General features: G+C 35.6%; 1 long non-coding RNA gene across 1 annotated transcript in view; it reads left to right on the forward strand.

Annotated features, from left to right (window-relative positions):
• Positions 1–15,727: 15,727 nt before the first annotated feature.
• LOC141372533 (uncharacterized) overlaps positions 15,728–23,090 on the forward strand; it is a 31,807-nt gene continuing 24,444 nt past the window's right edge. Inside the window, exon 1 of the long non-coding RNA XR_012377811.1 lies at positions 15,728–15,791. This is a non-coding gene — a long non-coding RNA (uncharacterized lncRNA). The remainder of the gene's footprint in view (positions 15,792–23,090) is intronic.

A 23,090-nucleotide genomic window follows, 5' to 3' on the forward strand; every position in this document is an offset into this window, starting at 1 on the left:
TTCTTAAAAGATAGAGTTGATTATCCTCTATATTCTTTTACCAAATTTTTCTGTTGCCAGTTCATATAGCAATATTCTATAGCATGAATTATTTCACTCACCCATTTGTTATGAGCGGAGTATGGTTAAATACAGTCACTTGTTGATGTTTTGAAATTGATATTTTGTGTCATTTTAAACGTAGTGGCATCTTTTATAAATCGGTTGATTGTTCATATAAAAAAACTTCAAAAAATACATACTAATTTGTCATTTGAAAACAAATTTCTTACTGTACATAAGTATTTTATTGACCTCCTCTTCACCCAATTCATGTGGAAGGATTTCTACCATAGGGCCAGGGTGATGACCAAACACTTGACACACAACACTAAACTAAGATGAGGTCAACAGCGGTGTATTAGTCATACATACTCATAGCCTGGGGGAGGAGGACACTGTGCCATGCAGAGCCATGTATGGGTTGCATTTAGGAACAAAGTGAACAACCCGGGACTATGGGAACTAGACTTTAGTATCAAGAAAATAGGATGCTCCCTGATTCCTGTGGGAAGATGTGATTGGCTTGTTTGAATAACTCCATGGGCTGGCAAGGAACTCAAGGAGAAAAAGGGACTGTGCCTGGCCTCTGTAATAGGAAGGCTGCTTGACTAGGGGTCCATTTGTACAGGAGCAGAGTGAAGAAGGGAAGCTTTCAGTTGAGCCACCATTCAAGTTCCTCCATCTTGTCTCCAAATATCAGGGCACATATAATACTGGGCCATACTTTTAGGCTTTAAGCCACAAGAGGCAAATAATATAACAACATGGTTATGATCATAATGTTTTTCTATGTAAATATAAAATATAAAAAGATATACCTTGGGGCACCTCGGTGGCTCAGTCTGTTTAGGTTCTGATTCTTGATTTCAGCTCAGGTCCTGATCTCAGGGTCATGAGATCAAGCGCTGTGTCAGTCTCCCTCCTGAGCATGGAGCCTGCTTATGATTCTCTCTCTCTCTCTCTGTCCCTCCCCACTTCCTCCCTCTCTCTAGAAAAAAAAGAAAGGAAGAAAGAGAAAGAAAAACAAGAAAGAAAGAAAGAAAGAAAGAAAGAAAGAAAGAAAGAAAGAAAGAAAGAAAGAAAGAAAGAAAGAAAAAGAAAGGAAGAAAGAAAGAAAAAGAAAGGAAGGAAGGAAGGAAGGAAGGAAGGAAGGAAGGAAGGAAGGAAGGAAGAAAGAAAGAAAGAAAGAAAGAAAGAAAGAAAGAAAGAAAGAAAGAAAGAAAGAAAAAGAAAGAAAAGAAAGAAAGAAAGAAAGAAAGACAAAAGAAAAGGAAAAATTCAAATAAAACATGTCTGTTATGAAAGTAAAGATAAATAAGTCAAATTCTATAATAACATAAAGGAGAAAAAAATTAAGAAAGTGAATTTGAAATTTAATATGCTTTATAAAATCTGAACTTAAACCCTGAAAAAAAGCACAAAATGATACGGATAACAGTAAGCTGCTAGCCAAACTCACAAATGAAAAAAAGAAGATTTTAAAATATCAATAATGTTAGTATGTAACTTTGGTGCAATGCTAAAAGAATATATACCATAATCAAATAGGATATCCCCCATCTCAGGAATAAAAGTATGGTTCAATTTGTATTGACAGTATAAATTTATTAAAGTATCAGGTCCAAAGAGAAAATTATTTTACAATAAAACTGGCCATAGTCATATTAAGGTCTCCCATTCACATTTCTGTTTTAAAAATCAGGAAACTAGGTCTAGAAGAATATTTTCTAAGCAGAAATTTTTTGATGGAAGGAAATAAAACTTAAGGTAAAGACATGGAATTCAGTAATAAAATAGAACTATTACACATTTTCTAATTATTATTATATTTCACATTCAATATTCACATTTTGTAGAATCTCTAGTAGTTCAAGAAAACAAGTAAAAAGAAACATGATAGAAACACTGGAAAGAAACCACTGAAACTAATGCAAGAAGAAATGTGAATCAAAGCATAGTAAAATACCACAGGGCATCCACTAGGAGGTCTGTCATCAAGAAGAAAGATAATCACAAATGTTAGCAAGGATGTGGATAAATTGGAAGACTCGGGGGCCCCTGGGTGGCTCAGCTGGTTAAATATCTGACTCTTAATTTCTGCTCAGGTCATGATCTCAGGCTCCTGGGATGGAGCCCTGCGTCAGGCTTTGTGCTGGGCATGGAGTCTGCTTGAGAATTCTGTCTCTTCCTCTTCCTCTGCTTCTGCCCCTCCCCCCGCCAAAGAAAAAAAAAACTGAAAGCCTCATACACTTCTGATGGGAACATAAGATCTACAGACATTTAGAAGATCTAGAAAGTTAAGCATAGAGTTATCATGTAATCCAGCAATTCCACTCCCAGGTATGTATATACCTGAGTGAAATGAAAATATATGTCCACACAAAACCTAGTATAGAAATGAGCACAACAGCACTATCATAATAGCTAGAAAGTGGAAACAACCCAATGTCTATCAACTGATGAATGGATAAATAAATATGGTATATCTGTATATTGAAATACTGAATGTATGGTATATCTATATATATAGCCCTAAAGTGGAATGAAGCTCTGATACATACTTCTACATGCATGATCCTTGAAAACATTCTAAATGAAAGAAATTGGAAAACAAAAGTTCACATTGTATGATTTCACTCATATAGAATATCTAGAATGGACAAATGTACAGAGACAGAATACAGATTCAAGGGTGCCAAGGGATGGGGTGAGGGTCAGGAACAGTGAATGATTTATCATGGTGTCCTTTGGGGGTGATGAAAATATTCTGGAATTAGTGATACTGAATATATAACTTTGTGAATATCTTAAAGCCCATTGAATTGCACTCTTTAAAACTGAATTTTTCAGTATGTGAATTATCTCTCAATAAAGCTATCATTAAAAAACAACCAGGACTAGAGTGCCTGGGCAGCTCTATCAGTTGAGCATCTGACTCTTGATTTTGGCTCAGGTCGTGATCTCAGGGTCCTGCAATCAAGCCTGCATTGGGCTCTACGTTCAGTGGGCAGTCTGCTTGAGGATTCTCTCCCTCTCCCTCTGCCCCTCCCCCAACTTGCACACACACTCTCTCTCTCTCTCTCATTCTCTCTCTCTGGAATAAATAAATAAATCTTAAAAAAAAAAAAAAACAGGCCAAAATGGAGTGACAGAGACTGAATTTACCCTCACAGCAGACACTAACAACTGGAAAAAATTCATTAAACAGTCTTCAAGAATTTAGGTATTTGGCAATTGAGGACAGTGATTTCAGGATAAGAAACATGAAGGTGAGCCCTACATTTTTCCAACCTGGAGAGATTTTCTATGATACAGCATGAGAGGGAAGATTCAGTCATTGTCCTGTAGTTTCCCTGAGTCATAATGATGGTGGGAATTTGAGGAGACCAAAACAGCCAGAGTTCTCGAGGCAGGGTATCTATCCTAAAGCATATATCCATACAAAGACTTATACATAATGCTCATAGCAGCCTCATTTGTAATAGTAAAAGACTGGAAACAACTCAAATGTCCATCAACAGGTGAATGAACAAATATATTGTGATATTTACATATAATGAAATACTACTCAAATTTAAAAGAAATTAATTATTGGTACATACAAACAACATGGATAGATCTCAAGATAATTACGCTTAAGATTGTGTCTTTGGTGTTGGGTTTTGGTAATTTTTTTTTCTTGACTTGGTTGCTGATTATAAGGGTATATTCGATGAAAATTCATATGATATGTATACTTTTCTAAATGCATATTATATTTCAATAAGACAAATTAATAAATCAATGACTTTTATAATTTTGGCAATAGATAGTTTAAAAATAATATAAAGACCTCACTTGAAAGAGGAAAAAAGTTATCCTTGGAAAAAATTTAGTAAATTTATCCTCATGTGAGGATATATGCAAACTTTGTTATAAAATATAATTGAATATGTGAATCAATTGAACTCTACTTAATACTTTCAAAATGTATTAGGTCATCCTAAGATTCCTTTGGAAACAAAAACCATGAGATAGAAATGTTGAGAAAAATGTTTTTCAGAGAGAAAATAGAGGAGAGAGAACTTGCCCTACTCAATGATACTTGTCATTGTTTTTGCAGCAAAAGAACCCCTTCCTATACTTAGGAACTCCCTCTTCTGCAGAAGCCAAGGCTCCTCCCTAAAAGACTTATAAATGCAAAATCTTTGCATTCCCAACCACCATAGCTCCAGTTTGGGTCAAATGGTTTACACCATGTTGATCAGACACGCCCCTCCTCAGGTTGTAATTGGAAATTAATATTGTGTTGACAGGTAGTGGTAGAGGCAGCCACTACTTCTGGTTTCTAACAGGGGCCGGGCCGCGATTCCAGTGGGAGTGTCCAGCAACAGGAAGATGTCTTACGTGGGTCCCTGTGGTAGCAGAAGAGGCTGGGGAATGAGTGGAAGCATTCTTCCTGTCTGGGTAAATCTATGCCTATTTCTCCAGCACTTCAAGAGATTCTGCCAGCTACCACTATCTTAATAGTCCTTTCTTGCCTATATAAACCCATCATTCTTTTTGCTTATAATAATGTTTTGTTGGACTCTTAATGTTATAAACTAGACTCTCATGTTTGTAACTAAACTAACACAAAGGTTAACACTGGGAATGATTGCAATCAACAACCATTCAACCAGGCAAGTTGGTGAAATGTAGGATTTATCTGGCTTTGTTCATGCTGACAGCAGTGAAAACTTCTGGTATAGTTAAGGGCTGGAACTCTAGCAGCTAGGGATATGCATTGGCTGTCTGTGGTCACATGTAATAAAAGGTCTATGGAAGGCAAAGCCTGGGAGTCTGTGTGGCCTATACAACGAAGAACATATAGGGTATGAGAATTTCAAGGGATTGGTGGTGAACACGTTACTTCTAATAATGGTGGACAACCTAACACAGAGTAACAACTTTAAAGTCTAAGATCTTTAGCTCAAGGCATAGATTAAAAGCAGAGACTTTTAATAACTCTAACATAGTTACAGTCTCTCATCCCTTGCACCCCAATGCTGGGATAGTCAAAGAAATAAACCTTGTGGGGTGCCTGGGTGACTCAGTGGGTTAAGGGTCTGCCTTCAGCTCAAGTCATGATCCCAGGGTCCTGGGATCCAGCCCCATGTTGGGCTTTCTGCTCAGTGGGGAGCCTGCTTCTCCCTCTCCCTCTACTCCTCTTCCACCACTGCTCATGCTCTTTCTCTCTCTCTCTCAAATAAATAAAATTATCTTGCAAGTTTCAGTAAGACAATAGATCATATGCCCATTAAATTGTTTTCTATTATTATATCTTCCAAATTTTTTTCTAAAATATTTATTATGTTTTAGTCATGATGGTTTCATTTTTCTTGATCTTATAAATGAACTATTTCACATTCACATTGTAACTTGTTATTATAAGGAATATCTAATAATTTTCATATATAGGTATTATAATCATTCACTTAAATCTCTTGGTTCTAAACAGTTGTCAAATAATTTAATCATTTTCCTGGGGCGCCTGGGTGGCTCAGTCGTTAAGCGTCTGCCTTCAGGTCAGGTCATGATCCCAGGGTCCTGGGATAGAGCCCTGCATCAGCCTCCCTGCTCCATGGGAAGCCTGCTTCTCCCTCTCCCACTCCCCCTGCTTGTGTTCTCTCTCTCGCAGTCTCTCTCTGTCAAATAAATAAATAAACTCTTTAAAAAAATAATAATTTACTCATTTTCCTGGTAGGTGCATCATCTATATATAGTAATAATTCTCGGTCTTTCTTTCCAATATTTATATATTCTTTCTCCCTAGAAAACATATTGCCTTATTTATTTGTATACATCGTTTAATCCCAAGTATACTAAAATATCTTCCATTTTTAAATAAATATTGAGTTTTCATTTTCAAATACCTTTCCAGCATCTTTTGAGTTTACCCTATTTTTCTTTCATTTGGCCTATTAATATGGTGAAATATGTCAACTGATTTTCTATCAGTGTTCTGTCTTAGTCTGGGCCACAACATTTTATTATTCTCAGGGGACAAATCTAAGTTATTTAGGAAGATTTCAGGAACTGACTTGAGTCCACACCTCCAGGTCCTTAGCACTTCCTAGAGCTAACCTGGCAAGAAACAGAGTAGGAGAAAGGATATTTTCCTGTTTTCACTTCAACCTGCCGCAGGGCCAGAAAACACATGAGCCGGGGTGTGAAATGGAAAAGAAAAATAACAGCAATTTAAGAGAAGAAAAACCACCAACTTTGTTAGGGAGGGGTGGATTTTTTTATTGTTCCTTCATCAAGCAGGATCTATGGTGATTTCCATGCTACCTTTTACCTTATCTATGTGAGCTTTGTTCCTTGAAGAGAGTACTTGACCTTTTATGTTAGTCATGTTCCAACTCTTTTTTTTCTTTTGTTCCAACTCTTATATTAGATTTCCAATATGACATATTCCACTTCTTGGAACAGCTAATACCTGATGGCTTGCGCTCTCTGTGTAGAGCAGCACCGACCTAGCAGGTAGAGTTCCCTAACCATGCCTACTTGACAGTGGGAAATTTTTCATATAACTATGTGCACTCATGTTTGAAAACTATAGTGATTCTTAAAATCACCAGTCTATGTATTAAAAATAAATGATCTACTTAGAGTATGGGTTAAAACTTGAATACATTTCAAAGTATAAATTGTACTCTCATATCATAAATATGTTGTAATCTTCCAATATTTTCCATATGTATGTAGGGGAACAGAGTGGATTTTTTTTTTTCATATCAACCTTTAAGAGAGGAGAAGAAATGAATGGTTTTTAAGGCTAGATATTGTTTGTGTCTTTACTAACATTCTTTCACTGACTAAGGGGAAAACCAGGGTCAAGCCACAGAGCTACTGATTCTACCTGTTTATCCTCCTGCATACTACACAGCCTCACAGACCTAGGCTCAGCGGATTCAATTCAGCCCCTGGACTTTTATAAAGACCTCATCAACATCTGATCCTTTCTGTCTATCCAATGTCACCTGTTCTTTTAGGCTCAACTCATCTCACTGTCCTTTTTTCTGATTGCTGCAAAATGTACTGTTCTCCCTTTCCTCTGAACAGCAATAAAATTCAGACTATCATATAAATTTCAGCACTCGTATGTTTTTAATATTATCCAATTATATTATTATACAGTACTTCATTGCTTTCAAAGTTTTGTCAGCTAGATTTTTCCTCAATCAACTTCTTTACCCTGACAAAATCCAACATCAAGTTGAGTATCTGATACCCAAGAGTATATATGATTAAATGGAATTCTTTGTGGATTCATAAAGTCCCAAAAGCATGAGGACAGAGAGAAACCTTGGAAATTCATCTTTTTCTACTTCACTGCCTCTGTGCCCATGTTGATGATTGAAGTGAATAAAAGTTTTAATACAGAGCATAAAAAAATTAAATTGTAAGGACTTATAAAGAAATTAACTAAATGATATTTTTAAATTGAAGCCTAAATAAACCACAATGATAACTAGTACAGTGATTTTAACACTGTGTTCCCTGGAGTTCTGGGATTCTCTAAGGTATATCGGGGACTTTGGGAGGGATGAAAAGGAAAGACTAAGTAGGTAAAAGTTATCCTCCTTAACACAGCGTAAGACAGAAGAGTTCCACTATCATTTATTTTATGTTTTGGATTGTACGGAATATTTCTTCCATAAAAAGAGTCTCAGCTGGGGCACCTGGGTGGCTCAGTTGGTTAAGTGACTGCCTTTGGCTTAGGTCATGATCCTGGAGTCCCAGGATCGAGTCCTGCGTCGGGCTCCCTGCTCAGCAGGGAGTCTGCTTCTCCCTCTGGCCCTCCTCCCTCTCATGCTCTCTCTATCATTCTCTCTCTCTCTCAATAAATAAATTAAAATCTTTAAAAAAAAAGAGTCTCAACTGATCAAACCAATTGATAACTTTAAAAACCACTCATTGGGTTAAATGCTTTTCTTTTAGGTAAACATTTCTAGGTAATGCTTTTCTTTAGGGTTAAATGCCTTTCTTTTAGGTAAGCATTTCTACGTAATGCTTTTCTTTAGGTGTAAAGAAAACAGGTCAGCTAGAACAAGTAACGATCTGATCTTACGCAGCCTGATGATAATGTCAGACTTGAAACAAGAGACAGATTTAGGAAACACTTGTAAAGTACTGGCTGTTTGTTCAGTACCTCTATATATCGTCATGCAACCATCATGCAGCCTCCAGTTTAGGGATAGAAAGATTTGCCCGAACAACTGGTCGAGGGATTAGATTATCAAGAAAAATACTTATTGTACCTATCCTTTCTCACTCAGAAATATGCTGATGTTATTTTTAAAAATTTAAAAATGTTAATTCTTAAAATGTTATTTTAAAATATTAAAAAAAACAATAAAGACTAGTTGGCATTTTATACATATAAATAATTTTGTTTAAAAAATATTATTCTAAGAAGCCACATGCGCTTGAGTTGTATATCTTTCCCCCTTTAAACTGACATATTAAAGGGAATAATTTTTTTGTCATGGGTTTAAGCTTCATGGTGAAGTGATTTCTACCTAAGGAAACCACTTGAGGGCACCAAAGGCATTTCTCTCAAAGTCTGCATCCGTTTAGAGGAGGCTGCTTTCCACCTCATTGTAAATTTAGAGGAAGTGGGTGGGGAAGCCCAAGGTCTGGGAAAATGACCATAATAATAGTACCTTGTGTTTATATAGCACCTTTCTTCAATTAGCTCAGCATGTTTGGATATGATTATTCAGCTGGGAGCTTCCAGTTGTGGGAAATGAGGCACAAGGCAAACACGTGGCCTAGGTGGGACAGAGGGTGAGACTAATTCTTATTCATTTCAAATGCTCATTCATTATTTTTACACTAAAAAGCTGATGTGTGACCTTTCCTGGCCATTTCCTTAGAAACAATAAGCTGAGAAGTCAGAGTCCCAACTCAAACACATTTAATGGAAAGCCTCGTGAGTTCTACTAGGAAAAGAAATACTCCTCACAGCCAAGAACGGAACTATAATAGAATTCTTTTCAACTATATAAGTGTAGTTATAAAGAGACAAGTTGAATATACCAATTCCAAAGCAAGTCGTGAAAATAACAGCTTAAATAATCCTCAGTTACATTTTACTTTTATTCCTCAAGCAAATCTACTCAAATTAGTATTCTAAATCATTCATTTTCTATTCATTTTCTGCTAAAAAATGACCAAAAAAATGATAAGAAAAAAGTTGAACTTGTATTTAAAAAACTAAACTCTTGTTTCATGTAAGAAAATACTATTCCGAGTTTAATGTGTTAGTGAAATGCTCCAATATGATTTAATAGAGAAACATCTAGATAAAAGACCATTTAATTATCAGACAATTAGATCTGGTTTAGTCATTGAGAAGATGGTTATAATGAAAGTTTCCACTGAGAGCATTTGCAATGACTGATGTGTAATACATGATTAAGACATTTTCTTCCTGCCGAGTCATTTAGGGTCTCATCTGCTTATGAAAGGCCTCACATCTTCTCCAAGTATTAAACACGTGCTTTTAACCTCTGATTAGGATGTGGGCATTTACTCACATGTATGTTTGAGGCTGACTGTCCCTTTACAGGTTTGAACCCAACAGAGTCACCCTCCAGGGTCAGTCACGTTTTTACCAAATATATATTTTTTTCTTTAAATTTCAGATGATGCTTGAATTTGGCTTCCTTAATAGTTCAAATGATTGTAACAGATGTCTGTTATATAAAGGGTTTCTCCAAGGTGTTGGGGGACTAAAATAATTGCAAGTAACTGATTTTCATGTTATGAAAATATCCAACTCAGAGACTCTGCATATCCTGAAATGAAAAGCAATCAAATCATGCTTCTTTCTCTCTTATTTTTTCCCTCCTCCACATTATACCGATTATTTATTGAGTTTTATGGTAAATCTATTTGTTTGTGCCTTATTTATTTGGATACCTGCCTCAGATGTCTTCTTTTCTAGGACTGGTGCAGATTGACTTCTATAAACTGCCTGTAACAATTATACATTATATTTCAACATAATATAAATATGCAGGATGTGGCATTGGAGATCAGGGGTCTTAAGGGTGCTTGACTACATGAATAGCCCAAAAATTCATAAAGGTAAAGGTACAAAAAATAAAGTAGTAATTCCTTAGACTTGTGCTTATCACCAACAAATTCTTATTTTAAGTTATTGATTCTTCAAATTTTAAAGCTGGAAAGCCAAGCCACGGCAAGGTAAGGTAACCTGCTCATGCATAGTCAGTGGTAGATTTAAGTCTTTAAAGCTAGATCTTCTATAGTAGCCTTTATTGTATTGTCTTAATTAATCTTTATATTCCATATGGATTTTTTAGCTTCTAGGTAATAAGTAGGGTGGAAAAGCCAAATTTTCTTAGAGAGAGGGGTTAAATCAATTTATTTTATTCCATAAGTATTTTTGAGGCACTACTCTGTGTAGTGTTCTGCTTGACAGAGATGAAGAGATAGGGTCTGACTTCCAAGATTTCAGAATTATTTCTCATATTTTTCTAACCAATTTAGAGAAAATAAACCCTGGTATCTGCAGTTTTAAATTTCCCAATTAGAAGTGTTTTCACAATCAGGAAAAATCCATATGCAATATTAAATAAAATATGGCATCCTCTTAAAACTTCTTTTTCATGATAGTTTTCCTCCACAGTTCTTTCATGTTCTTTCCTTCACAGTTCTTGCATTCTTTCAAAATGCAAATTTTACCTGAAAGTGATTAAGTACCAGATTTCATTCAAAATTTGAGAGTTTTAATCATTATTATTCACATATATATTAGCCGTGACTTCCTGAAGGTAGGGATTTTATCTTGATCATCTCAATGTCTCATAGCACAAATAAGACTGACAATAAATGCCTGGTAAACAAATGATGGAAGATTGGGTCAATATATGGGTGTTTAAATGTTACTATAGGGTCACTCAAGGACAGAGAGAGGAGATAAAAAGGAAAATGAACAAGGATCAAAGTTTAAGGATCAACTACACTGAGGTCATTGCAAAAAGGAAAGAAGTTGGAGAAAAATATGATAAACAATCAGAAGTTTGGGTTGGCAGTAGTGTTAAAGGTTAAAAATGATAGGAAATGTGGTAGTTATTAGAACTCTCCATAACTATTGCAGCCTCTCTTTTGTTTGTGACATATTAAAGATTGTGTCTCCCTGACTTGTTTTGACTAATGAATGATGGTTGAAAGTGTGTGTGTTATTTTCCACTGAATGTTTGAGAGCCAATGAGAACTTCCCCATGCTTCCTTTTGTTTCCTTTTGGTGACTAAAGGTTTAGTCAAAAGCTGCTTTATAAACTTAGGATGAAGCATGAGAACATAATGTGCATCAGTGTCCCCTGCCAATTCACAAAGAGCATGCAGCATGATTGAGAAATACATCTTACTTGTTTAAAGACATAGATTGTGGGGTTGTTTGTTACTGCAGCATAACCCAACCTATCCTGACTGATACAGAGAGTAAGAAGTAAGAACTTTATTATTAGATAAGGTTGGTTAAAATAGCCAGAATTTTCAGTTTTACATTTTTAGGCAGGAAGTAGATTGAGAAACTTAAAAAAATGAGTTATTGATTAGAAATTATGGACAAAAGTGCCAATTATCCATTTTAAATATTTAATGTAAAAGGAAGAGAATTATCTCTCATGTATTCCTATCAAATTTTTTTAAAATATCATAAGAAATATAATAATGAGAGGAAATGTGTATTGATACTAGAACCAAGGGAATAGTTCAGCAACATGCCAACACTTTGAATAGTGTTTAAAGAATAATATCTGAAATATACCCTCAAGAAAGATGGGATTGAGGGAATCACTGAGTGACCTGTTTACCACATAGTCAAAAAAGTGTGTGTTTGTAGAACACAGATCTCATCACCCAGCAGAACTATAATAACATCTTCTGGTGTAGAAAACAAGACACCAGAAGTGAAGGAGTCTCTGAGGACAACTGTCAAAAGCCTCATTTCTATCTTACTGACTTTTGGGGGGGAAGTAGAGACCCTACTTTTGAAGTCACACCCTTGAGTTGCTAAGTAAAGAACAAGCTAAATAAAATGGGGGTAATATTCCACTGGCCACTGATGAGGTTAGTTAGAGAGAGGTGTCACTGACTAAGTTATATTTAGGCTGCCATAACAGCCTCATAAAAGAAATTTTTTAGAACAGGACCAAACCTTCCTACATGGGATACAACCTTCTATTTTCACCAATGGTGTCAGATATATGAGTTGGCAAAGTTAAACTCTAATAAATATAAAATTTTTCCATTTCCTGTTGGGTAGCAGTGACTTAACTAGGGGCCTAAATGATATCCAAAAGCACCCATTTCACCTCTCCAAAATAGAAAAATATGATCTCTTTCTATAAAATTAGTAAACAGAAACATCATTATAAAGAAGAAATCAGTAAGTAAATATCTTATGGGACACAGCCACTGAAAGAAGCAGAAGAAAGCTTTAGACCATCTCTAATTAAACCTTCAAAGAAATCTGAGAGGATATTGCATTTATGAAATTAAAAAAAGAGGAAAAAACTCACAACAGAGAAAAAGTTAAAGATGTGATTGCTAAACAAAAAAAAAATGTACAATGGAGGCAGTGAACTGCTTAAAATTTAAAAATTAGAGGACATTTAATAAGTTGCTTAGAAAAATTAGAGCAAAACAATAAAGACATAAGAGAGAAATGATCAGAAATACAGAAGAGAATAGGGAGGCCAAATGTAGTCATTATAGGAATTTCAGAAGGAATGAATTGAGGACAAGACTAAATACAGAGATGGGAAGAAAACTGCCCTAGACAAAAAAAAAAAACAAAAAAAAAACCAACTCCAGCAATATTTTGTCACAAGACATATTAGGGGAAATTTTAAAAATTATTTCTAGAATAAAAAATATTCCATAGGTATTAAGTCAGAAAATGATACAAACATTGTCATAGGAAAAGCAGGAATTCATATTAATAGTTTATGAGAGAAGAAATATAAATAGCCAATTAACATATGGAGAAACAAGGATTTAAACGAGAGTGACAATTTCTTACTTATCACATTGGAGTGAATTAAAATAGTATAATGCTTGGCGTAATCAAAAGTACTTGGAAATGTGCACTCTAGAATATTTTGGGAGTATAAATTAGAATAAACTTTTTGTATGACAATTGAGAACATGTAGTTAATACTTTTTGTAAATTTTTTGACAAAATTTCTATTTCCTAGAATATACCTAAATAAAAAAAGTCAATTATTTGTGCAAACTATAAGAATATTCAGCAAAAAGTAACAAAAGCATATCATCAGAAACAAATAAAATAACTAAAATTTGGCCTTTGTACAATCATGAATAATATCCTACAGATGTATATGCTTAAATGAACAGAAAAATATTCACAAAATTAGAATAAAAAAGCCAATATATTCACATTTGTTGTTGGGATAAGCTCCACTAGCTAAACAACTCTCCTTATTATTGGGAACAGGCAGAGTCCTCTTTATCCCTAAGTAACAGGCTTCAGTTCCCTGCCAGCCCACAGAAGTATTATTCAAACAAACCAATCACACACTTCTTTGGGAACCAAGGTTTGCCCCATCCCCTTGATAGTACAAAGCCTGGTTGTTCACTCTGCTCCATCGGCAGCCCCTATGTGACCATGTGTTAAGAGTGGTGTCCTCCTCTGTGCTGTGAGAGTATGTGACTAGTAAACCATTGTCAAACTCATCTGTACACTATCAGATGTCATGTGTTTGACCATTTCCATAACCCTAGGGTGGGGTTAATCAATAGGGTAAAGAGGAAGCAAATAAAACAAAAAGATCAAAAGTTTAGGTGAAATAGATTGATGGAGCAATGTCCTGGAGCAGGGGCAAGCTGGGGGACACCAACAGATAGGTAAATGAGTTAATTTTGTTAAGAAAGAGCACTTCCTAAAAATAGAGTTACCCTACAACCCAGCAATTGCACTTCTAGGTATTTACCCCAAAGGTACAGATGTAGTGAAAAGAAGGGGCACATACACCCCAATGTTCATAGCAGCAGTGTCCACAACAGCCAAACTGTGGAAGGAGTTGAGATGTCCTTCAACAGATGAATGGATAAAGAAGAAGTGGTACATATATACAATGGAATATTATTCAGTCATCAGAAAGGATGAATACCCACCATTTGCACTGACATGGATGGAACTGGAGGGGATTATGCTAAGTGAAGTAAGTCAAGCAGAGAAAGACAATTATCATATGGTTTCACTCATATGTGGAACATAAGCAATAGCACGGAGGACCATAGGGGAAGGAAGAACAATCTGAAGGGGGGAGAAATCAGAAAGGGGGATGCACCATGAGAGACTATGGACCCTGGGAAACAAACTGAGGGTTTCAGAGGGGAGTGGGGGGAGGGGGTAACAGGGTGATGGGTATTAAGGAGGGCACATGTTGTGATAAGGACTGGGTGTTATACATAACTAGTGAATCATTGAACACTACATCAAAAACTAAGGATGTACTATACAATGGCTAACTGAACATAATAAAAAAAAAAGAAAGAAAGAGCACTTCATCCTATTATATAGAAGAAAGGGGGGGATAGAATGAGTGATGACCCAGCTGTACCCTTGCAGGATAGTTTGCGCATTGTTAATAAAGAAGGAGGCAATGTCATCGGCTAAGATCAAAAAGCAGTAATAAGGACTAGGGTTTAAGAAGTGGATCCATTAGGATATTTTAGCTCTCAAAGTGCGTAATTAACAACTAATAGTAATTTCAAGATAATTAATTGTCTTACATAAGAAGAAACCCGAAAGCACGCAATTCCAGGATGAGTTCAAAAGCTCAACAAATATCAGGGTACAGGTTTGTCATCTTTTTTTAAAAAAAGATTTTATTTTAAAGTAATCTCTACCTCAAATATGGGGCTTGAAATCACAACCCTGAGATCAAGAGTTGCATGCTCTACTGATTGAGCCAGCCAGGTGCCCCATGGGTTCATCATCTTTAAAACTTTCTCTACCTTCTCCTGAAAGTGGTAGGATGGCTTCTGTAGATCCAAGCATCACAATTTCACATAACTTTCCCAAAGAAGGGAGAAAGGAAGTAGAAAAGAAACCACCGGAAGCCACCAACTGAAATCCCCTTAATATCACTGGCCTAGACTGGTCTGGGGTTATCCGAAGACAAGCAACTGGTAAAGGAAATGCAATTAGCATGACTGGCTTCAACCAATGATCATTTTTACTCTAGTACTGAACATTTTGCTTCCTGAATAAAAGTGGGGTTCTGTTAGCAAATAACAGAGAAAGATATAATTCAAAGTAAGCAACTTACAGACATTGTTCAAGGGAGTCTGAACAAGTTTTGTAAGAGCAGCTGTGGATAATGCCAGAATAAATACACAAAACGTGAATGAAAGGTTACTAGGCAGCTGTCAATGCAAGATTGAAGGTGGAAAACCATGAATTTATAGAGAACATGATATCCTAGATTTGAGATTTTCTTTGGAAAACAGAACACTCTAGGAATCAGGAATAAATCAGTATGTGGAGTATCAAAAGAAAAAAAAAAGAATGCTAGAATGTTTATGAAAACGGTGTTGAATGGCTCACCATGGTATCCAGAATGTCAGAAGGTAATGGACCTAGCTATGAGATACCAGAATTCAGAGAAAAAAGGGATGGCTTTGGGCATTTGGAGATCAGGATGAAAAAATGGAATGAGCAGGTGGGATAAAGGAAATAGATTCTAGTAAGTAAAATAGAATCCAAATTCATTGAAATTGGGAACCATTACACCTCAAAGTGTAGACATGTAGGGGGGGGGGGTCTGAAAATTTTTTGTATAAATACAGTGGGTGTAGAGAGGTAAAGATTATCAGAAGGATGTCTTTGGTGCAGTGGAGAGAATAGCAGGAATAATTTTTACATTGTTTACATTGTTCTGTATTCCCAGTTAGACTGTGTTTTCTTTCAGGCCGGGGAGTATATCTTACATTTCTTTCTTATCCTCTTCTGGGAACAGGGGTTATGAGGGTGGCGGCTGTGGTGGTGTTAGAGATGGTCCCCTAGGATCCTAAGATTTTACAAGGGCTTTAAATGCCAGTGATCACATTAGACTTGCAGTTAGACTTTAAATACTTTTGTAAAATTGGGAAATAATTTCATATTATTAATTCGGTTGGCGATATTATATTTGGATACAATTCTTTCTCTTATGGCGTCCAATCACACTCTCATTTTATCTACCAATGACTCATTTCCTCCAAATCCAATCAATGGCTGTGCCGAGATATTCAAGTGCTAGTAGATTCAAGGCACCAAACTCTAGCAACATACTTAATACCAGAAAGACATTCATGTAATTAGTTCTAAAAAGGAGGCTAGGGGGAAAAAAAGGTCAAACAATAGTCAGGAAATTAAATCAAATGTGATATTTGTACAAAGAAATACTCTATACCCATAAATGGTATCTTTGAAAATCTGTATTAACATAAAAAGAAAGCACAACGTAATTTTTAAAATTAATCCTTTTATGCATATGAAATGTCCAAAAGAGTTGTTTATAATGAGAATATGGGTGATTTTTACAGCAATTTTTATAGCTTTAGCATCTTTCCAAAATAAATATGTATCACTTAAGTTATAATTATTGTACAATGAATAACAATACCAACACTCCTAAGGCAAACTTTGTCCTATAAAAAAAGAGGGTCGACCAGGGGGAAAGAAAGAATGAGAATTATTGAGGTTTCTCCTTTCAGAACACCAGAGGCTTTTTCTTGTGCAGTAGGAGAGACACTCCCGCCCTATCCTCCACCTGCGCTGAGTCCCAGCTTTCCCTCCCCACCCCGCCTCCCCTCTCCTCTCCTTTCCCCTCTCCCTCTTCCTGCCAGGTAGGTGGTGAGATTAGCTTCTGACTCACCATAATTCATATAGCTTCATTTCCTGTTTGGGACTCAGGCCAGAAGATCTGAGCACAGTGTGATTCACCCACTGTTTTAAATAAATATCACCCAAGGCTTTTCCCAGTCCCTCAGGCAATTTCCCTTTGCCCCTTCAGAACAGTGTGCTTTATTATCCTATTGATGCCTTCTAGATTGTCTAATTAAAAACACTCCACACTTGGTCAAGAAGACTTTGAACTTTCAGAAGGCTGCCCATGAGTCTATCCCAGCTGTGAGGGTCATTTGGTTTCACTTGGGCCTCTGCGGAAAGTAGGCAGGGAAGCCGAAGTGTGCTCCTCAGGCTGATGACTGGACTTCCCCAGGAGAGACATCCGTACCACTCTCCCCGGTGTTCCCCGTAACCGCACTGCTGGCTCTTAGAAAACAGCAGTATGAGGATGTGAATAATCATAAAACAAACAAGCACAAGCCAACAATGATTACGCCCAGGATATATCCACGGTCTGCCGCTCCTCCAGTTTCTCTCGTTTTCTTCACTTCTTCAGGCTCCTTCACAGGCTATTCTCCCTTTGAAACATCATTGATTGTCAAGGATCATTTCTTTCTGCCTTCTAAGCGCTCTGCCTTTAGAATCCCATCTTCCTCTTGTCTTGTTTTTGCTTCTGGGATATAATAGTTAATTTTATGTTTCCCTAGTATCTGTCTACCTTACTAAACTCTTTTATTAGTTTTAATAATTTTTAGTTGTTTATCAAGAATGCTTGAAAAATGCATAATCAATTGCTGGATTTAGCTTTATATATATTCAATTAAACCATATGAAATTGTTGCCAGTTTTAAGTCAAGAAGGTTTAAATAGTGAAAATTTAATATAGATACGTGTATATCTACCTATATCTGTATATATCTATATCTATATAGATCTATAGAGAAAGAGATAAGAGAGATATAAGTTTTCATTGTATGGTTCACATTTTATACATCCTTGCTAAGTTTCTTCTTTTTTAAAAAAAAAAAAGATTTTATTTATTTATTGACAGAGAGAGACACAGCAAGAGCAGGAACACAAGCAGGGGGAGTGGGAGAGGGAGAAGCAGGCTCCCCGCTGAGCAGGGAGCCTGATGTGGGGCTCAATCCCAGGACCCTGGATCAGGACCTGAGCTGAAGGCAGATGCTTAACAACTGAGCCACCCAGGTGCCCCAACTTTTTTCTTCTTGATCAATTACCTAGTGACTTAATCTAAATCCTGCTACCATGATGATGTATTTGTATTTTTCTTCTTGTAAGTCTATTAAGTTTTGCCTTATACAGTTTGAAGCTTTCTACAGTTTGAAGCATACACATTTATATCTTCCTGGGAAGCTGTTCTTTCAATGATTATGTAGTGACCACTTTATCTCTGTTCCTGCCTTAAAATATCTTTTCCTTAGGGTGTCATACCTTCATTAACTTTCATTTGGTGATTTATCTATTGCAACTTTTTCTACTCTCAACATCGCAGTGCACTTTTCTTTTAGATGTGTTTTTATAACTGAATTCTTTCTTCCTTTCTTTCCTTTTTTATTGAATTTGACAGGCTTTTAGCTGATAAGCTTTGTCTTATTACTGGCACATTTACATTTACATTTACCATAGTATTCTTGTTTCTATTTACCATGTTGTTTCTTTTATTTATTTATTTGTTATTATGTTCAGTTAGCCACTGTATAGTACATCATTAGTTTTTGATGTAGTATGTGATTTACCATGTTGTTTCTACAGATTTTTTGTTCTATTGTTTCTTTTATTCACTAATATTGACAGTAATATATTGTATTTCTGTTGTTAGCTGGTTACCCCAAATTTGTAGCATGTGTATTTGCTAATGTATAAAGTTAATTATAATCTCCACTCTTCTCCCAAAATATCCAAGAGCCTTAGAACACTTTAGTTTCAATTATCCACCTTTCATCTTATGTCATATTGTTGGCCAACGTGTTTGTTGCACCTGCATATGCCCTCCACTAAATTAGAGTTCATCATTTTTATTTTATATAGCTAATGCTGGTTCCTAATTTTCCTCATGTTTACCAGTTTTTTTGCCTACCATCTGTCTTGCATATCCTATATTCCCTTCGGTTTTTATTGTTTTTCTTCCAGAAATATATTCTTTAGAAGCTCCTTCAGCAAGAGTGTATTAAAGGAAAGTGTGTTCTTTGTAGAAACTTTGTTTTCATCTCCAATTGTTTAAAGACTCTCTTTTTCCTTGATGTCTTCAGATTTGTTGTGCAGTATTTAGCTAAATCCAGTTTTTATTTATACTTTCCTAGACTGCTGAAGCTTCCTGATTCTGAGCCTCTGATCCTTTTGTGCCTTCTTTTATTTTTTAGAAAATTCCATCCATTACCTACTTAAAATTGCTTTTCTCCTCTTTAATATTGTGTTTTCTTTAGTCTACCCTTTCAGAACTCCAGTTGGCAATACCACTTGAACACCTGGGCAAGAGGAGTTCCAGTCTAAGATCCCATATTTTTTAAAGGGCCTGTTTTCATCACTAAACACACACACACACACACACACACACACACACACACACACACACACACAGTATTTAAGAACAATTGTCACTTGTAATTTGGCATTCAGTGGATGGTACAGTGCAACCTAAAACTTTAAATATCTGGTTTTGCAATTAACATCGAGACTTCCAAAAACCTTCTCTTTTTGAATTTTTGGGGAAAAAACTACTTTGAAATGCCACAGATATCCATAGGTTATGTGACAGCCATTGTCAAAAATAGACAATGCTTCATAGTAAAAAGATTTGAGCAATAGAAGGGTTAGTAGGAGAACGCTACATAATTTGTCAAATTCTTCTTTTCCTAAAGAATGAGTATAAAAGATTCTTCCATAACATAATGTATTTCCAAATAGTGTTTTGGGTCCACTCTCTCATTTCTCTTTTTTGTTTTTTCTTTTTTGTTCTGATTTATGATTCCATGATACCTGGCATTTAGCCTGATTTGCAACAGTTGCACATGGTGATTGAGGAGCATTTTCCAATATTTAACAATTCAGGTCATTCTTAAATCTGTATTCACGTATACCTGAATTCTGGGTATACCATTCCTTTACATTACTGTATAGGTATCATTTTATGAGATGGTAAAATTCATTACATGAGACCAATTAATTTGATTTAATTAAAATATTTTAGTTATCCATGATAATAATTTATCAAAGTTAATTTTAACAATATTAATTTAATATTAATTTTAACAATAATTTATGCATTTCTATTAAAAATCTAGATGTGATATAAAGTTCTTAGGTCATTCCCAAATCTAGTAATTATTTAAAATGAGATGAATTTAAAATATATAAGAACTATGGTAACTCAAGGACAGTTTTCTTTTTTTTTAATTTTTTATTGTTACGTTAATCACCATACATTACATCATTAGTTTTTTTTATTTTTATTGTTATGTTAATCACCATACATTACATCATTAGCTTTGATGTAGTGTTCCATGATTCATTGTTTGTTCATAACACCCAGTGCTCCATGCAGAACGTGCCCTCTTTAATACCCATCACCAGGTTAACCCATCCCCCACCCCCTCCCCTCTAGAACCCTCAGTTTGTTTTTCAGAGTCCATCGTCTCTCATGGTTCGTCTCCCCCTCCGACTTACTCCCCTTCATTCTTCCCCTCCTGCTATCTTCTTTTTCTTTTTTCTTAACATATGTTGCATTATTTGTTTCAGAAGTACAGATCTGTGATTCAACAGTCTTGCACAATTCACAGCGCTCACCATAGCATATACCCTCCCCAATGTCTATCACCCAGCCGCCCCATCCCTCCCACCCCCACCACTCCAGCAACCCTCAGTTTGTTTCCTGAGATTAAGAATTCCTCATATCAATGAGGTCATATGATATGTGTCTTTCTCTGATTGACTTATTTCACTCAGCATAACACCATCCAGTTCCATCCATGTCGTTGCAAATGGCAAGATCTCATTCAAGGACAGTTTTCTAATTTGACATAATTGTCACTGAAAAAAATTATGTAAAAATCTTGTTTTTAATAATATGATTGTTGGCCTTTTGAAATGAAGAAAAATATAATTTTGAAATTTAATGTAATGATTTATAAATTGTGTATGTTTTTGTATATTATTTATCCAAACATCTCTGGTCCATCACCAAAAAAACCCCAAAATGCACAATAATAATTTAAGTTAGTCATCTTTGATAATTTGACCATTTTTAGTCCTATAAAAGTCATAACTTGGCACATTTTTATAGTTATGAAGGTATGTTTGTAAGGGAGGAAGATATAAATTATTTAATAATTTGTTAGTTTGAATTATAACTCTCAAATATTTACATATTTTTTATATATATCTTCACTTGTACTGACGTGGGCCCCACAAATGTCTACCAGAGGTAATCATTTGCCATCTCTCCAAATCAATTTTTTAAGCTGTTCTAGTGGACACAGGGAAAAAATATTTTCTGAATATATGGTAAAAACCTTCATAGTCTCCTTTATGACTCTTCACCTCTTTCATATTTTCCATTTCTCTCTGTCTTTCATTAATTCCAAGAACCATTTTAACAGCTTTATTGAGAAATAATTGATATACAAAACTACACATATTTAATGCACACTATTTGATGTGTTTGAACATATTTATAGACCTGTGAAGCCAACACCACAATTAAGGTAATAGATATATCCATTACCTCCGAAAGTTTTCTGGTCTGCCTTTGTTCTTTTTTGTGTGTGTAGTAACAGTACTTAACATGAGATCTACCCTCTTAAATGTCTGAGTGTACAATACGGTAGTGTTAACAATAGGCACTATAGTGTACAGCAAATCTCTGGAACTTACTGATTTTCATAACTGAAAATTTATACCGTGATATCTCTTAGAGATCCTGATTTCAATACTTCTGAACATATACTAGGAAGTGGGATGGCTGTATTACATGGTATTTCTATTTTTAATTTTTTGAGGAGCCTCCATGCTGTTTTCCACAACCAGCTGCACCATTTTACATTCTCACCAACAGTGTACAAAGTTTCCCATTTCTTCACATATTCACCAAAACTTGTTGGGAAAGATAGCTGGTATCATTTTTTTTAAGATTTTATTTATTTATTTGACAGAAAGAGAGTGAGCACAAATAGGGGGAGCATCAGGCAGAGGGAGAGGGAAATGCAGAGCTCAGTGGGGAGCCTGATGCAGGACTCGATCCCAGGACCCTTGGGATCATGACCTGAGCCAAAGGTAGATGCTTAACCGACTGAGCCATCCAGGTGTCCCTAGTTGATATCATTTTAATGTCTTTAATTTATTAATTTTTTGTGTGTGTCCTAACATATAATGTATTCTGGAGAGTGTTTCATATGCACTTGAGAGGAATGTGTACCCTGCTGCTGTTGGATGGAATGTTCTGTATATGTCTGTTTGGTCCATTTGGTCAATAGTGTTGCTCAAGTCTCTTTTCTTATTGCCTTTTTGCCTGCATGTTCTATCCGTTACTGAAAGTGAGATATTGAAGACCCCTACTATTTATTTTATTTCTGTCTATTTCTCCCTTAAGTTCTACTAATGTTAGTTTTATATAGTTAGGTGACCTGATGGCCATGCATATCTGTCTATAATTGCTATATCTGCTTGATAAATTAATTCTTCTATCATTACATAATGTCTATGTCTCTTGTGATAGTTTTAGACTTAAAGTTTACTCTGTCTGATATTAATTAAAATAGCTACACTTGCTCTCTTTGGGTTACCATTTACATGAAATAACATTTTCTATCTTTTCACTTTCAGCCTAAGTGTGTTTTTAAATTTAAGAGAGTGTCTGGTAGAGAGCATAAAGTTGAATCTTGATTTTTAGTCCATTTGGCCACTCTATGTCTTTTGATGGGGAGTTTAATCCATTTACATTTAAAGTAATTATTGATAAGGCAAAGCTAACAATTGCCATTTTGTTCAGTTTTTCTTTCTGTCTCTCATACTTTTTTTGTTCCTGGTTTCTTTCTTTCTTTCTTTCTTTCTTTCTTTCTTTCTTTCTTTCTTTCTTTCTTTCTTTCTTTCTTTCTTTCTTTCTTCTTTTTCTTTC

This window comes from Callorhinus ursinus, unplaced genomic scaffold (genome assembly GCF_003265705.2).
Source record: "Callorhinus ursinus isolate GAN/ISIS: 27379988/994484 unplaced genomic scaffold, GSC_fseal_2.0 scaffold4, whole genome shotgun sequence".
NCBI classification, from domain to species: domain Eukaryota; kingdom Metazoa; phylum Chordata; class Mammalia; order Carnivora; family Otariidae; genus Callorhinus; species Callorhinus ursinus.